This window comes from Halichoerus grypus, chromosome 6, assembly GCF_964656455.1.
Source record: "Halichoerus grypus chromosome 6, mHalGry1.hap1.1, whole genome shotgun sequence".
Classification (NCBI taxonomy): Eukaryota; Metazoa; Chordata; class Mammalia; order Carnivora; family Phocidae; genus Halichoerus; species Halichoerus grypus.
The window spans coordinates 104,078,095-104,096,618 of record NC_135717.1 but is presented as its reverse complement, the minus strand read 5'-3'; the positions used below and the strand labels follow the sequence as shown (position 1 = coordinate 104,096,618).

The 18,524-nt window shown below is 39.0% G+C and overlaps 1 long non-coding RNA gene across 4 annotated transcripts in view; it reads right to left on the bottom strand.

Annotated features, from left to right (window-relative positions):
* The window catches only part of LOC118540388 (uncharacterized), a 106,289-nt gene that overhangs the window by 57,646 nt on the left and 30,119 nt on the right, over nucleotides 1-18,524 (bottom strand). The window contains exon 3 of one of the 4 annotated variants that reach the window (XR_004919609.2): nucleotides 16,171-17,173. The exons of the other annotated variants lie outside the window; for them this stretch is intronic. This is a non-coding gene — a long non-coding RNA (uncharacterized LOC118540388). Of the gene's footprint in view, nucleotides 1-16,170; nucleotides 17,174-18,524 lie in introns of those variants that run through there. 4 annotated transcript variants of the gene reach the window in all.

The following is an 18,524-nucleotide window of genomic DNA, read 5'->3' as shown; positions in this document are numbered from 1 at the left end:
ATATATCTTCTAAGTTGTTGAGAAGAGTAAATATGTTATTAAATATAAAGCAGGCAAAATAGTGTCCGACACATATTAAGTGCTTAATAAATGTTATTATTTTCTTTCTTTACATACCTCTGCCTTCTGAAGGAGGGTAGGATGGAAATGAGGGTGAACATATATTTGCCAGAAAGGTTTAAGGCAGTGCCATCTCCAGAATTTTTATAAGCTTGGGCTTAGGGCTCACAATTCGTTTGGAAGGGGGTCAGTAACAAAAGGAGGCTTGGTTTGGCATTAGTGACTTGATAATTTTAATAAACTCCCGCATATATCCTTTGATGTGAAAAATGACTTTTTCTCGAAGAACTAGCCCCACACTAATCCCTGTGACACTGGGATCCATCCACCATCCTTCTCAACCCAACCAATTTGCTCTCTCTAAACCCCAACGTACTGGATCTGTAAGGAACAGCTAAGGGACTTTTTCAAGGCTTTCTTGTATTTGCATAATAAGTCCACCGTTCTCTACTTAGATTACATATTTATTTTAGATAAATAAATAAATAAATAAATAAATAAAACACAATTTACTAAAGAAGCCTTGATTTACACTTTCCATATGTTTGAGGGGAGAAGACTCAATTGTTTATAATAAAGGATGAAAACCCCAAAAGGCATCTGAGGCGAGGGACAGAGAGCATGCATAGAGATTATGGAGGCAGGGAACTTTCCAAGCTGTACTCGGACCTCACCCACTCAACAGATTGGAACACAGACTGGTGACTCGTGGTAGTTTGAAGGTGCTTTATTTGTTACTCATTACTTAGAGATTTTACTATATTTTCCTTGGGGGGCGGGGGGGAAACTCCTTCGTTTGGCTTTTGGAAAATAAGGTCGATTTCTTCAGATGTCAAAAGTATTAACAGCTTCTCTCTAGCTCTAAGACTAGTCCAACAGCTTCTCTCTAGCTCTAAGACTAAAAGAATAGCGATTAACTCCCATCTGCTGTTTAGTAGTTTCGTTCCCAGAAATCACAAATTTTCCATTATTTTCTTGCCGGAACTGTCCAAACTCTGTCTAGAACCAAAGGCTCTGGTGATACGAACAGTTTCTAATTCTAAGTGTCAACATTCTACACCTTTTTACCCTTATCTGGACAACAGCACAAGTGCTTTACAGAGAGACGTGCTGCTATGAATCAAGGTCTGGAAAGGCTGTCCATTTTTACCTCTGTTCAAAGAGATCAGTCTCCTCTGAAATCAAAACTCACCTAACAAAAAAGAAACCTGATGTTTTACTCCATGGAACAAATACCATGTAGGAAGGTAACACTTTTATAAAGGCAAATTACTGTTTTTAAATTCAAAGTTTATATTTTTAGCACCAGACTAGATGGTCCTTCCCCATCCCAAGATTATACAAATACTCAACTAGGGTGGTTTTTTTTCCTTTTGTATTTATTGTTTTAGGACAAGTGTTTCATTTCATTTTACTCCTTTATGTTTTCTGTATTTTAAATTGAACAAGTTTTACTTTTATAATAAGAAAAAAGATAAAAATAAATTTTTAAAAATGCACATACAAAAGGACTCACATAGTGTCAAATAAATGATAAGGTAGTCAATAAGGGCAGAAAGAGTCCTGAGAAAAACAGATGGAAACTAAGGTGGCAAAAGAAGCTTTGCAAGGGCAGTGAGATTAAAATGGTCTTGAACAAAAGTGACATCGGTTAAGAGGACAGGAAAAGGAGAACAAAGGATCAGGGGAAGGAAAAAAGCAACAAAAGCATTGTGAAGTGGGGGAAATTAGTCAGTTTGTCAATTAGTCTGTTTGAATTTTTATGCAAAAGAGAAAACTTTGGGGATGTAGGATCCACGCTGTAAAGAGTTTAGAATTAGGATTAAAGGAACTTTATTCTGCAAATCTCAGACACAAATTCAAGAACTGAGCAGAGTTTTAACTTGCATTTGCAAAGGAGACAAGTTAGTGCAGAACTGGCTCACCTAATCAAGAAAATAGAAGCCTTTGAATAAAAAATCGCAAGGTCAGGCGATAATTCAGTTTGTTCTATGGTAGTCAGTAATTCTGATTGGATAACTTTTGGGTCCATTTTGATAAAAAAGAAAAACAAAATGTTTCTGTCTCTGAAATAAAAAACAACTTTATGGCTTATCTTAGAATTCAAGGCTTTTTAGAATATTCCTGTTTTTTTAAGACTCATCTTAGAGCGCAATGTTTTTAGAAACGTCAGCCTTTTCTAGGCTTTGGCACAGGATGGGCTTGATTAGTCATTATTGTGGACAGGGTTAGACAAGACATCACTTTTCTTTGCCATATTGTATAAACTAGAGTGTAGAGCATCAAACGTCCAGAGGTTTTAGCCAGGCCACAGGGTAGAGCTGTGATGGTACAGGTTGCGCACTGCACAACTATAGGGGGTGCTATGTACACAGTGCCCCCTGGAGTTATACAATGCAAAATCCGCTCAGCTTTCCTTGGCAAGTTACATAAATCAGTGAAGCATATGACCCACCTAAAGGATTCCAACTAATTAAAAAAAACAATGTCCAAAACACTGCAAAGCAATAAAACAAATTTGCAGACCGTATCCAGCCCTGGAGCTCCACTTTGCAACCTCTGCTATAGAATGTAGAAACAGTCAATATTTTTGAGGAGTGTAATGATGCATTAAAGAGGTTTGCAGGGGCGTCTGGGTGGCTCACTCGTTAAGCATCTGCCTTCGGCTCGGGTCATAATCCCAGTGTCCTGGGATCAGCCCCGCATGGGCTCCTTGCTCAGTGGGAAGCCTGCTTCTCCCTCTCCCACTCCCCCCGCTTGTGTTCCCTCTCTCGCTGTGTCTCTCTCTGTCAAATAAATAAATAAAATCTTTAAAAAAAATACATCTCTAAAGAGGTTTGTAAAATGAATTACAGAGAAAAAAAACTAGAAAGAAGGAGACGAGTAAGAAAACTACTTTAATAGTCTAGAGCAGAGGAAACAAGAGCCTGGCCTAGGCCGATGATAGTCGGATAGAAAGGGAAGAATTCTTAGGATTCAGTGCTAGAATTCAGATTTGATTCAGAATTGAGTCAATTCAGATGACTTCCCACAAGGAAAAAATGAAGGAATTCAGAGTAATGCAAGGTTTTGAACCTAGGTCCTTAGGAAAATACTTGGAGAAAAAAAGATTTACCTTTGAAACAAAAAAAGCACAAATTTTACATGCAAAGAAACAATGCTAGACTACAATAATAAAAATCATGTTTTGAAAGATTATTTAATGCTATAGTACTGCTCATAATTAAAAATACGTGGGGAAAAAAGCCAAAAAGAGGGAGAAGGGAATTGGAAAAATGATACAAAAATTTAACAGTGACTATCTTTGAGGAATGTGATTATGAGTTCTAACAATTCTCTTCTTTATATTTATATGCAGTTTCCAAATTTTCTACAATGAACATGTTATGTTTATAATTAGAAAAAACAATTGTTTTAATATCCTAGGGACTCACCTTTTACAAAATCAATAAATTAAATCTCCATTGTTTTGTTTTTGTGACAACTATTTGTAATAGCAAATGCTAATAGGTTAGTGGGGTTTTTTCTTTAAGTAGGCTCCACACCCATTGTGGAGCCCAGTGCAGGGCCTGAACTCAGGACCCTGAGATCAAGAGTCAGACACTTAACCAACTGAGCCACCCAGGCACCCCTAGATTAGCTTTTTCGTGTTGGGAATATAATCTAGTTCTAGGGTGCTAAATACAAAGTCCTTGCAATCTCAAAGAAATATTTTATATTTTCCAGTAATGTAGACTTGTAGGCATTATTTTTTGACTCAAAAATTAATTTCAAATGTGTTAATAATTTTGTTTAAAAGACAATGGTTTTGTTTTCTTTTTTTCAGCATTAGCTATTAGCCTTTCTCAAGTTGCACTCAAGACTTAAAGACCATCTGAGCTTTTGCCAAGAACATAAAAATTCAAGGTAAGAAGAAATGATAACAGTATCAACAATAAAAATAATATGTTTATAGCTTTAAAAATAGCTTCACATATATTTGATACAAGGCTATTTGACTTTTAAGAAAAAAATCGGATGTAATAATGGCAGGGTTTTTTTAGCTCTACTTTGTGGAGGAGACATTGAGACTCAGGGAGGTTCGTCTCTTGCTCAGTATCACACAGCTACTAAATAGTAAAATCAGAATTCAAATCAAGGTCTTCCACTTCCAAGTACTGTAATTTTTCCTACAGAGTATTAATGGGAAACCATGAAAACTATGTCCACCTTGTTAGACCCTTCTCTGTTCTGACAGCAGGGCCTGTTAAGCCTGCCACCTTTGCCCGGCCCATGACCTGGTCAAGCTCCAGGCTCTCACTGTGGTCCAGCCTACTCCAACCTGGGAAAACCCAAAATACAACAAAGGAGAAGAGATAGTGATAAAAGAAAAACTCTTTGGTTAAGGAAAAAAAACACTGTTTTTCATTTCTTTGAGGCATATTTGGCATTTTAAACTTTGCACAATGGTTTGCAGGTAAGTCCTTCCTAAATGAATACAAGAGTAAAGTTCTGAGATAGATAATGGAAATGACTGCAAATTCACAAGTTCATTATGCAATAAGTCACATCCACCAACAGAATAATTTTTTATGCATGAATCTTATACTTATCATAAATGGGTTGAAGGGGGGCACAACTCTCTTGGATGACCTGAGGCAGAACTTCAAGAAACAGCTTCAGTTCCACCTGGTTCTAACCCCAAAATTAGTTTTTCCTTCGTATTTCTTTTATATGATCCCATTTGGCAGTTACACCCACTTGCAGGAAGAATTTCTCATTGTTCTAGGATCAAGGGTATCATTTTTCTTAACTGATACTCCACTGTTCGTCATGCAAACATGATTTTTGCTTTGAACACAACTTTGATTTGATACATTCTCAGATTGTTCTTCATGCATGCATGGGTTCTTTGTAGGTGTCATTTTTTTCTGCTTGCATTATTGACTTCTCACATATACTATTTGGACATTTGTTCATGCTTTTATGCTTAATACCCATACTGCTTTGTTCAGTATGGGTGGGTAATTTGGATATACTAGCAAATAGCTTGTCGTCACTCTACTAATCACTTTAAAAGCAACACTGCTTTCTCTAAAGTTTATAACAATGTCACATAATAAATATTTATCAAATGAATTATTAAATGGATATCAGCTAAGAAGTATTATAGACAACTTTGAGTGGGATGTTACAAAAAGTAGGAGATTCTGATGTGGGGTGTTTTGTTTTTTGGTTTTTTTTTTTTTTGAGCAATAAAAATGATTAAAGTCTAGTTGTAAGTTAGAATTTAAAATATTTCAGGGCGCCTGGGTGGCTCAGTCGTTAAGCGTCTGCTTTCGGCTCAGGTCATGATCCCAGGGTCCTGGGATCGAGCCCCACATCGGGCTCCCTGCTCCGCGGGAAGCCTGCTTCTCCCTCTCCCACTCCCCCTGCTTGCGTTCCCTCTCTCGCTGTCTCTCTCTGTCAAATAAATAAATAAAATCTTTAAAAATAAAATAAAATAAAAAAATAAAATATTTCAAGATACCAAGAATAAGCAATAAAAAATAAGCTTAAAGAACAAGAACTTATAAAAATGACCCGACTTGATAACGTCTCTGAGGAAGCAGAGAACATCCTCCTGCGCAAAGCTGTTCCCTCCTGTATTATTTATCTATTTATGCTGATGGGGTTCAGAACACACTATCCCAAAATATGAATACTGAATATTTTAACTGAAGGAGTTTGAGAAAACAAGCAGAAGCAGGAAGATCACTCTGACCTTCCTCCTACACTTCTGCCTTGAATCAGGTCATAAAACCCTCATGTGAGAGGTGCCCTCCCTATATGTGTTGGAAAGAGCATCATTATCTCCAGGACAAAAGGACACCAAGAAGAATCCAAACAAACAGGCCTTGCTAAGTGTGTTGCTACAATTACCTCAAACTCCTTAATCTATCATATTCCTCCACAGCAATGCACTCTTCAAACCTAGCATAAAAGTACTCAGTTCTGTTTCTTTGGGTCTTCATTTCCTTATGAAGCCTCCTGTGTCACATAAAACTTGTATTCAGTTTGTACTTTTCTCCTGCTAGACTGTCTTTGTCTGTTTAATTTTCAGACCCAGCCAGGGACCTTCACAGGGTTGAGGAACACCTTTTCCTCCCAGATACTGCATAGCAAATTACTTGAGACTTAGCATCTTAAAACCATAAACATTTTTTATCTCACACCATTTCAAATGGTGAAGAATCTGGGATTCTGAATATCTCATGAGGTTACAGCCAAGATGTCAGCCAGGAATGCAGTCATATGAAGGCTTACCTGAGCCGGAGGATCCCCTTCCCAGCTCAGCACTTGGTTGTCGGCAAGAAGCCTCAGTCCCTCACCAGGTGTGCCTTTCCATAAGATTGCTTATGAAGTGGCAGCCAGCCTCCCCCAGAGCGAATGATGAGAGAAGGAAGGTACCAAGATGAAAGCTACAGCGTCTTTTATGACCTCATCTCAGAAGCGACATAGCATCACTTTTGTTGTATTCAATCAGTCATGAAGACCACCCCTGGTACAACCTGGGAGGAGATGAACCCAGTGTGTGAATACCGGGAAGCAGGGCTCATTGGGCGACATCTTGGAGTCTGGCTACCACCCTTCCCTTGTATCCTTTACTACCTTCTCCCACTCCCATCACCCTTTTGCTCTTTCAACTTAAACTACTTCCTCCTTACTAGGTCTTCCCCTATCTTGCTTCTAGATACTCTGAAACTGTACTCTGAAGCTCCACTTCTATACCTTCTTGGGGAAAAGAAGAAAAAACAAAACCCTTCTGAAATGCTCTTCCTAGTTCAGCTCTAGTTACCCACTCTGTCTCCATGGTTGAATTTATGAAAGAAAAGTCCATACACGCTTCCACTTCCTCACCTCCCATTTCTTTGGCCCACAGTAAACTTTCCAGTGGAGCTGCGGTCCCCAGGTCACTGGAATGTTGCAAGGAGTTCTTGGTTTAAAATTCCAATACATTTTCAGCCCTTACTTAATCTCTGCAGCATTTGATTTCCATGAATCTCTTTTCCCTGGGCCACTGTGACACCGTTTCTCCCTGGCTTTTGTCCTAACCCTTTCGTGACTATTCCTCAGCTTCCATTGCTGATCTTCTTCCTTTACCTCCCTGTAAGTACTGGCATTCTCCACAATTCAACCCTTACCTCTTTTTTCTTATTATTTTAATCATTCTCTCTGTATTTTTTCTATTCCAGTGGCTTTAGCTGCCATCTATATGCTGCCAACTGCCAAATCTAAATCTCCAGATTCATTCTCTTTCTTGAACTCCATACCATTATAACCGACTCCTGGCTTAGGAATGTGACAGCCGCCCCACAGGTTTCTCAATAGGTGGATATGTTGGCTCAGGTCGAGGGGATCAATTACTTCGAGAACTACCAATTGGGAGGGGAAATTTTTAAAAAATATTCTGAAGGAAACCTTATCTCCAAAAAGAGTTTCATCCGTCTGGTACAACCTCTAGTGCAAAGGCATGATGGAGTGTGATCCCAGCAAGAGGGTTTCCCTCTCTTCCTAGAAGAAGCCACCAATATGGTCTACCCAGCCATTATTCATCATTTTAGTTCAACATAAAGAAGAGCAGACAGCTCACCCTCATCATCAGTTTATGCAGAGATTGGTAAAAGCAAGAGCTACACCCAGCCTCATAATCAACTCCTACCTGTCAGCACCTCCTTCAGATAGTTCATGGTAGCTGTGCCAAGACTCCCAGAATCTTGCCACATTCTGTCCCCCTGGACACATTGTTCAACTAAGACCAACCTCTCCCTGGAATGTTCAGGGTTTCAGACCTAAACCCCTCCTAACGTACTGTCATGAGACCACGTTCTGAGCCCCGTCCCACAGTGTGTTGTTAGCACAGACACAGATGTTGCTACTGCAGCTACACCTGCTCTCCTCACACTTGTACCACGTAAATGTGCTGTGAGCAGGAGCTTATCAGGCTCAGTAATGTCATGATGCCCAGTCAAGCATTCCGGGCAGCAGCCTGCTGTTCATACACCTACAAGATCAGGAGCTTTTCACATTTCCCTATTGGTATGTGCCCCTCCTCAGGAGCAAAGCTAGATGTCAGGTGGGTAGGTGTTTCCTTTTATTCGAGCCACAAACCTTATTTTTGCCAGGGAAACCACTGGTATTGAGACTGAGCACCCAGAATTTCTCTACCTCTTGGAGTCTCCAGAGCCTCATTCTAAGGCTAATGAAACCATCTCTGTAGGTCATCTAGTCAAAGAGACTGCCAGAAACCAGACAGCAGTGCTACTGTTCTTCTAAGGTATAAAACTGATCAGGAAAAAAATAAGATAAAATAAAACTGATCAGGGATCACAAGAAAAACTCAGCTTTCATCCAGGGGAAAATATCTAAACACTGAAAAACTTCAGTAGTGTGGGGGGAAATTGTAAAATAAAATGAAATATTAAATAGAAAGAAAATATGAAACATATGTACTGAGGAAATGCCATGTCTAACAGATTTAATGCTAGTCCTAGATTACTTAAGGTGAAAAGGCAGAGAAGAAGAAAGGAAGAAAGGAAGGGAAAGGAAGAGAAGGAAAAGGAAGGGCAAAGTGGGGGGGGAGGGAAGGAAAGAAAAAATATATAAGAAGAGCCTCTTTATCTAGAAATCAATGAAAAAGGGACAAGGCTTGGTTCTAAATACCGTGAAACCACCTTTGCAAGTTAGTCAAGTTTCCTTCATCTCATAGTGCTACTTTTTATTTACTGGGATTTCATAAATTTATGGCTGGTACTGTTTTATACTGATATGCTTGTATTTTTGTCATTTTGAGAATGCTTTATAGACTCTTGTAACTAAGACATAATTAACAGGTGAAATAGACAAAGGGGATTACCAGCACACTTATCTTGATGAGCACTGAGAAATATATAGAATTGTTGAGTCATTATATTGTACACCTGAAACTAATATAACATTGTATGTTAATTATACTTCAATTTTTTAAAATTTTTTTAATTTTATTATGTCATGTTATGTTAATCAGCATACATTACATCATTAGTTTTTGATGTAGTGTTCCATGATTGCGTATAACACCCAGTGCTCCATTCAATACGTGCCCTCTTTAATACCCATCACCAGGGTAACCCACCCCCATGCCCCTCCCCTCTAGAACCCCCAGTTTGTTTCTCAGAGTCCATAGTCTCTCATGGTTCATCTCCCCCTCCAATTTCCCCCCCTTCGTTTTTCCCTTCCTACTATCTTCTTTTTTTTTTTTAACATAATATATTATTTGTTTCAAAGGTATAGGCTGTGATTCAATGGTCTTACACAATTCACAGCGCTCACCATAGCACATACCCTCCCCAATGTCTATCACCCAGCCACCCCATCCCTCCCAGCCCCTACCACTCCAGCAACCCTCAGTTTGTTTCCTGAGATTAAGAACTCCTCATATCAGTGAGATCATATGATACATGTCTTTCTCTGATTGACTTATTTCACTCAGCATAATACCCTCCAGTTCCATCCACGTCGTTGCAAATGGCAAGATTTTGTTCCTTTTGATGGCTGCATAATATTCCATTGTATATATATACCACTTCTTTATCCATTCATCTATTGATGGACATCTTGGCTCTTTCCACAGTTTGGCTATTGTGGACATTGCTGCTATAAACATCGGGGTGCACATACCCCTTCGGATCCCTACATTTGTATCTTTGGGGTAAATACCCAGTAGTGCAATTGCTGGGTCATAGGGTAGCTCTATTTTCAACTTTTTGAGGAACCTCCATACTGTTTTCCAGAGTGGCTGCACCAGCTTGCATTCCCACCAAGAGTGTAGGAGGGTTCCGCTTTCTCCGTATCCCTGCCAACATCTATCGTTTCCTAACTTGTTAACTTTAGCCATTCTGACTGGTGTGAGGTGGTATCTCATTGAGGTTTTGATTTGGATTTCCCTGATGTTGAGCAATGTTGAGCACTTTTTCATGTGTCTATTGGCCATTTGGATGTCTTCTTTGGAAAAATGTCTGTTCATATCTTCTGCCCATTTCTTGATTGGATCATTTATTCTTTGGGTGTTGAGTTTCATAAGTTCTTTATAGATTTTGGAGACTAGCCCTTTATCTGATATGTCATTTGCAAATATCTTCTCCCATTCTGTCAGTTGTCTTTTGGTTTTGTTGACTGTTTCTTTTGCTGTGCAAAAGCTTTTTATCTTGATGAAGTCCCAATAGTTCATTTTTGCCCTTGCTTCCCTTGCCTTTGGTGATGTTTCTAGGAAGAAGTTGCTGCAGCTGAGGTTGAAGAGGTTGCTGCCTGTGTTCTCCTTTAGGATTTTGATGGACTCCTGTCTCACATTTAGGTCTTTCAACCATTTTGAGTCTATTTTTGTGTGTGGTGTAAGGAAATGGTCCAGTTTCATTCTTCTGCATGTGGCTGTCCAATTTTCCCAACACCATTTGTTGAAGAGACTGTCTTTTTTCCATTGGACATTCTTTCTGGCTTTGTTGAAGATTAGTTGACCATAGAGTTGAGGGTCCATTTCTGGGCTCTCTATTCTGTTCTATTGATCTATGTGTCTGTTTTTGGCCAGTACCATACTGTCTTGATGATGACAGCTTTGTAATAGAGCTTGAAGTCTGGAACTGTGATGCCACCAGCTTTGCTTTTCTTTTTCAACATTCCTCTGGCTATTTGGGGTCTTTTCTGGTTCCATACAAATTTTAGGATTATTTGTTCCATTTCTTTGAAAAAAGTTGATGGTATTTGATGGGGATTGCATTGAATGTGTAGATTGCTCTAGGTAGCATTCACATCTTCACAATGTCACATAGACCAGAAAGGAACACAGACAATATACAGTAACAGTAACCTTACAGGCAATATAATGGCACTAAATTCATATCTTTCAATAGTTACCCTGAATGTAAATGGGCTAAATGCCCCAATCAAAAGACACAGGCTATCAGATTGGATAAAAAAACAAGACCCATTGATATGCTGTCTGCAGGAGACTCATTTTAGACCCAAAGACACCCCCTGATTGAAAGTGAGGGGGTGGAAAACCATTTACCATGGAAATGGATACCAAAAGGAAGCTGGGGTGGCAATCCTTATATCAGACAAATTAGATTTTAAACCAAAGACTATAATAAGAGATGAGGAAGGACACTATATCATACTTAAAGGGTCTATCCAACAAGAAGATCTAACAATTGTAAATATCTATGCCCCTAACATGGTAACAGCCAATTATATAAGCCAGTTAATAACAAAAGCAAAGAAACACATCGACAACAATACAATAATAGTGGGGGACTTTAACACCCCCCTCACTGAAATGGACAGATCATCTAAGCAAAAGATCAACAAGGAAATAAAGACTTTACATGACACACTGGACCAGATATATTCAGAACATTCCATCCCAAAGCAACAGAATACACATTCTTCTCTAGTGCCCATGGAACATTCTCCAGAAGAGATCACATCCTAGGTCACAAATCAGGTCTCAGATGGTACCAAAAGATTAAGATCATTCCCTGCATATTTTCAGACCACAATGCTTTGAAACTAGAATTCAATCACAAGAGGAAAGTCGGAAAGAACTCAAATACATGGAGGCTAAAGAGCATTATACTAAAGAATGAATGGGTCAACCAGGAAATTAAAGAAGAATTAAAAAAATTCATGGAAACAAATGAAAATGAAAACACAACAGTTCAAAATCTTTGGGATGCAGCAAAGGCAGTCCTAAGAGGAAAGTATATAGCAATACAAGCCTTTCTCAAGAAACAAGAAAGGTCTCAAATACACAACCTAACCCTACACCTAAAGGACCTGGAGAAAGAACAGCAAATAAAGCCTAAACCCAGCAGGAGAAGAGAAATAATAAAGATCAGAGCAGAAATCAATGAAATAGAAACCAAAAGAACAGTAGAACAGATCAACAAAACTAGGAGCTGATTCTTCAAAAGAATTAACAAGACTGATAAACCCCTGGCCAGACTTACCAAAAAGAAAAGAGAAAGGACCCAAATAAATAAAATCATGAATGAAGGAAGAAAGATCACAACCAACACCAAAGAAATACAAACAATTATAAGAACATATTATGAGCAACTATATGTCAGCAAATTAGATAATCTGGAAGAAATGGATGCATTCCTAGAGATGTATAAACTACCAAAACTGAACCAGGAAGAAATAGAAAACCTGAACAGACCCATAACCAGTAAGGAAATTGAAGCAGTAATCACAAATCTCCCAACAAAAGCCCAGGGCCAGATGGCTTCCCAGGGGAATTCTACCAAACATTTAAAGAAGAATTAATACCTATTCTTCTGAAACTGTTCCAAAAAATAGAAATGGAAGGAAAACTTCCAAACTCATTTTATGAGGCCACTATTACCTTGATACCAAAACCAGACAAAGACCCCATCAAAAAGGAGAATTACAGACCAGTATCCTTGATGAATATGGATGCAAAAATTCTCATCAAAATACTAGCCAATAGGATCTAACAGTACATTAAAAGGATTATTCACCATGACCAAGTGGGATTTATCCCTGGGCTGCAAGGTTGGTTCAACATCTGCAAATCAATCAATATGATACAATACATTAATAAAAGAAAGAACAAGAACCATATGATTCTCTCAATAGATGCAGAAAAAGCATTTGACAAAGTACAGCACCCTTTCTTGATCAAAACTCTTCAGATATAGGGATAGAGGGTATATACCTCAATATCATAAAAGCCATCTATGAAAAACCCAAGTGAATATCATTCTCAATGGGGAAAAACTGAGGGCTTTCCCCCTAAGGTCAGGAACACGGCAGAGATGTCCACTATCACCACTGTTATTCAACATAGTATTAGAAGTCCTAGCCACAGCAATCAGACAACAAAAAGAAATAAAAGGCATCTGAATTAGCAAAGAAGAAGTCAAACTCTCACTCTTTGCAGATGATATGATACTTTATGTGGAAAACCCAAAAGACTCCACCCCAAAACTGCTAGAACTCATACAGGAATTCAGTAAAGTGGCAGAATATAAAATCAATGCACAGAAATCAGTGGCATTCCTATACACCAACAACAAGACAGAAGAAAGAGAAATTAAGGAGTCGATCCCATTTACAACTGCACCCAAAACCATAAGATACCTAGGAATAAATCTAACCAAAGAGGCAAAGAATCTGTACTCAGAAAACTATAAAATACTCATGAAAGAAACTGAGGAAGACACAAAGAAATGGAAAAACGTTCCATGCTCATGGATTGGAAGAACAAATAATTATACTTCAATTTAAAAAAAGACATAATTTTCATCCCTTATCACATTAATTATTTGTAGCCACATGTAATCTTGATGTTCTGATGATTGACTGGGAAGAAGGCACAAAAAATTTCAAATAGCATCTCTAGTACCAGGACAAACCAGAAGCATTCTGATCCTGACAGTTGTTCAAAGACTGAATAGTACTAACTTCACAGCATACCAGAAGCCCACAGTCAGAAGAGGAAGCTACCAGATATGACCTTCAAGTCCAAGATTGTCAACTTAGGAGGAAGAATCTCGGCAGCAGAGCAGAATACAACCTCACTCCATCAATCTGCCCAGTCTAACTCTGCATATAACACTGGTACATATATGCAAAAGAACCACTGAATTACTCCAAGTATTACAAACACTTATAGGATGTAGGTAATGGTAAGGAGACTCTTACCATTGTTGTAATCAATGTTGTAAATTTGGGAAGGTTTTGATTATATATGTTTTTTCAGAAGTTTATTCTCACAAGCTAGGTTTGAGACATCATGACACTGGCATGAATCACAAGGTCAGTAAAACCTTCCAAGGTTCTGCAAACCTGGTACCTCTGTCTCCTTGACATTCTCCTGTTATGCTTAAGACAAGCTGTTGAGCTTGAGGGGGAGGTTAAATGGGCAGCTTGAAGAAAATTGTAAATGTTTGTAAAATCTGCTGAGGGAATTTTGGAGAAGCAGATGGCCCAGAACAAATAAAAAGATTGCCAAGCTCTGTTGGAGGTTCACCTGAGTTTAGAGGTCATGGATTTTTTTTTTTAGACGTCATGGATTTATTGTGGCTATTATATGCCAGAACAATTAGGTTTGTTTTCACATTTAATGCTCATGACATCCGTATATGTAAATGCAATTTTTCTTGATTATCCAGAATTTAAGTCACTAATATTATCTTCTGCAGCTAGTTCATTAGGGTTTTGTGGTTGCAAACAATAGAAAATCACTCTGGCTAATAGGAGATAAAAGGAATTTCATTGGGAGGATATGTGCAAGCTATAAAAACAAAGAAGAGGCTAATGACCAGTATGTAAAGGACAAAACATTTTCCCAGGTCTCAGTAGTAGAAACAGAGAGATGCCCATGTAAATCACTTAATGTCTTTGGGTCACTCCATTCCAGAGCCCAATTCGAGAGAGAGAGAAACTGCCCTAGTAAGGGTCATATGCTTAGTTAGGAGAGCTGCCTCCAAGCCTGGAGAGTTGGGCAGGTAATTCACTAAAGGAGAATTGTAGTGCTGTTGTCAAAAGAAAAGGGGTTGGATGATGGTGAACAAAAATTAATAAATGTCCGCTGCAGACAAAAGAGCAGAATTGAGATCTGAATCTATATTTGTCCCATGTAAAACCCAATATTGTATGTTCTTTGCCAAGTTCCTTCCTAATAGGAATGGAGAAGGTAGACTGTTGGTCGGGGGGTGACAGTACAGGTGGAACAGGAGAGTAAGAATGTGAGAGAGTTGAGAAAGATGCAAATAACAATGGATGGGCCTCCAAGCTTGGGATGTAAGTGAGGCTAGAAAGGGCCTTCAAAACTGGGAGAACTGGAGGGACAGGGTACTAAAACAGGTGAGGTGTGGGCATTTCTGGGAGTCTTCTGAGATGATGCCAGAAATTCTATAATGTAAACCAAGTGAGAGACATGTCCTGAGAAGCTGAGGTATGTCATGAAGGGTCATGAAAGAACAAATAAAGTTCCAGGTATCTTTGAGTTTCTGAGGCAGTCAGAAGCATACTAATTATTTGGTTCTTGAAAACTTAAGCAGGAGGAAGACAGTTCATTGCCATAGCCTTCTAAAAAATAAAATCTGCTCCAGAGGTTTTATGGCTTTATGTTGAACAAAGGAAAAACAAAAACTATATTGATCATGGTATTTACAAACTAAGTGAAGAATGTCTGAAGAATATTTTATGAATGAACTTATTTTTCTACCCACACACCTTTCCCCAAAGAACTGTTTTATGATTCCAGGTAATTCTCTCAAACAGGAACAGTGTTAACACAAGCCTAGAGGCGTTAAGCTTTTGTTGCCTAACCATAGTCCTACTGATAAAAAGAAATTGAAAGCAGGTGTCTCTATTTGCTTTGTATTAAAAGGAAGGAAAACAGATCAGAGGAAATCTGCCATTTACAAAAAGAGCAGAGCACATTAAAATGAACCTTTCTGGAGTGTGGGGGGCAAGAATGAGTGTGGGTATAAAAGGGCAACCTGAAGGATCCTTGTGTTGATGGAAATAATCTGTACCTTGAGTGTATCAGTGCTGGTTGTGATATTGTACTATAGTTTTGCAAAATGTTACCACTGGAGAAAGCCAGATAAAGGCAGTGTGAGATCCCTCTGTATTATTTTTTATAATTGTGTATGTATCTATCATTATCTCAAAATAAAGTTTAATTAAAAAGAAAAACAACACACCCACAAACACAAAATGAACTTTCCTAGCTATAGGGAAGAACAGTCATCTCCACCCCTTGTGTTTCCATATGCAATAACTTAAGGGAGACCAAAATGGTTCTCTAACCTGGTGCTCATTTGTAACCTGGGTGACCTCAAACTTCCTGGAAAGCTGAGAATCACAACCTCTCTCCACCCTTCATTTACTCCTCCCCAGGGGAACAGGAGAGCCTCGTTGGACACGTGAGTGGGGGAGAATAAACAGCTCAGCCCTTCCCCTACCATTTCTAGACCTGCGTTTTGCAGAGAGTGTGTCAGTTTTCCTCTCATGGGCCTGTATTCTACTGGGAAGCCTGTGTTGTTCAACTATACCAGTAACTACTGGATAAGTCTGGGAAAAGCATGACAGCACCCACTTGGCCATGTCTTCCAGTCAGCTTTATTAAGGTGACAGTTTGACCTTTATTTGTCTGATTCTGTATCTCTTTCAACCGATTCCGAATTCAAGAGGAAGAAAGGGACACTATATTTTAGGTACCCGGTTCCTGCAAGAAGAGGGTTTTCAGCTGGCATGAACTCATACATGAGACCCAGGGACCCCGGGGATACGACCTTAGATTTGCCTTCTTGCCACCCTGCTCTCCAGAATGTAGCGAAGTAAGATTAATGTGGAATGTTAACAGGTCAGATTGCACCTAGTTTCCAGAAGCATTCATTGTGAAATCTCTGACTAATGAGTTGCAGCTGCACTGGGAGGCATGCGACTTGGCATTTACTCCCAAAGAGACTGTACAAGAAGCATGGGATTACACTCAGGTAGGGAATAGAAAGGGGGGGCTGCCCTAATGTGAAGCTGTCTGCCCCAGGTTCAACTTCATCTCTTGTGCCTGAGCCCTCTGGAGTGGAGGAGAGTGTCACCAGGGATCCTACAACACGTGCAGCAAGTAGTCCACTAAAATTCTAGCACCTGGTACCTGCTCTTCAGTAACTGGACAAAGTTCTTTGTTAAGTTCACTTAGTTGTTGCAGTCATTCAGGAGGTTAGCGCAGCTAACCTTCATTCCGACACTGATTTCCATTCTCCTTCCCTTTTTAGAGATGCAAGAAAGCTAACGTACTTCTCAGATTGCCTTGCAGGTAGAGGTGGCCCCCATGACTCAGTTCTGGCAAATGAGACATAAACTGCATTTTTCTGGTACTGTCTCTTCCACTTCATTCTTCTTGCCTGGAACACATGCATGATGCTTGAGACTTACAGTCATTGCGAACTATGTATACGGCAAGACAGAAGGGGTCAGGTGATGGCGTTGTGGAGCTACCATACCAGTCTTGGACCTTCTATCACCAGATCTTCGGAGTGTCCTGGATTATCCAGCTGGACCCAATGTGATCATAAAAGTCCTTATAAGGGAAAGAGGGAGGCAGAAAGAAGGATCGGAGAAAGATATGACAACAGAAGCCAAGTCAGAGGAATGCTGTGTTGCTGGCTTTGAAGGAGGAGGGAGGCCGTGAGGCAAGGAATGTGGGCAACCCCTATAAGCTGGAAGAAGAAACAGATTCTTCTCCAGAGCCTCCAGAAGGAATGCAGCCCTTCCACCACCTTAATTTTAGCCTAGTGAGGCCTGTGTCAGACTTCTAACCTACCGAACTATAAAATAATAAATTCGTGTTGTTTAAACCACTAAATTTGCAGTAATCTGTTACTGCGGCAATAGAAAATGAATAAGCTCTATTAAGACCTTTTAATAACAAATTATGATTAGTCTAAGGAAATTGTTTCCTTTCAGTGCAAGACCCCTCTAGTTTTCAAAGCAAGGGCAGGCAAAAAGAGACATAACTTATTTTTTAAGAATTACAAAAAAAAAAATCCCCAGGAACCTAGGAAAAGACTGATACTTTTATAGCCATGGTAACAAAGACCAAAGCTGGTTTTGAAGCTATTTAATTGATCAGTGACAGTTTACTCCAGTAAACACACCTCAGAAACAGGATACAGCCTTTTATAACCTGTGTTTCTAAGGCTGATTTTCAACTACTCCTGCCTCGGTACCAATACGTCCCAAAACAATACTTCCCATAAAACCTCTATTTGCACTGCTCAGTGAGACTGTGTCTGATCAGCATAGCTTTCCCTTACCTAAGTAAGCAATAAATTCAGTTTCTAGGTTTCACATTTTGGGTGATGATCTTATCCTTTAGTATATTGTACATTCTTCTTAATTTAACAAGGGTCAAAGAAAACACAAAGTGCCAGGTTTTCATACTAACTGCTAAGTGAAGGACTTGGGAAAGAGAGAAATAGGAGAATTTGTTTTGATTATGCGAAGAAATAACTTTATGTGGTTGTTTAAATTTGTTCCTATATTTGAAAAACAAAAACCCTAAAACTAAATAAAGTCACTCACGATTCTACCATCTTCATTTTTTAAGTATTTAAAGAAGTACAAGTCCTCCACCTCTTTCCTACCAATCCCACCCATCAGGGGTAATTGCTAATAACAATTTTATGTGTATCTTTTCAGATGTAAACTTAGGCACAGAGGTGTTACAGTAAGCCTATTTTAACTGGTTGCCACAGTGTTGCTGGTGTATTTGAAACATATTTTATATGGTTAATTATAGTTTGGTATTTTAGCACGGTTGTGGGCTTCATGAAAATGGTAGCCATGATACATTCATCTCTCCATAACAAATTATGTTACATAATAGGTTTTCAACAAGTATTTATTGAATTTAACTATGAACTAAATTT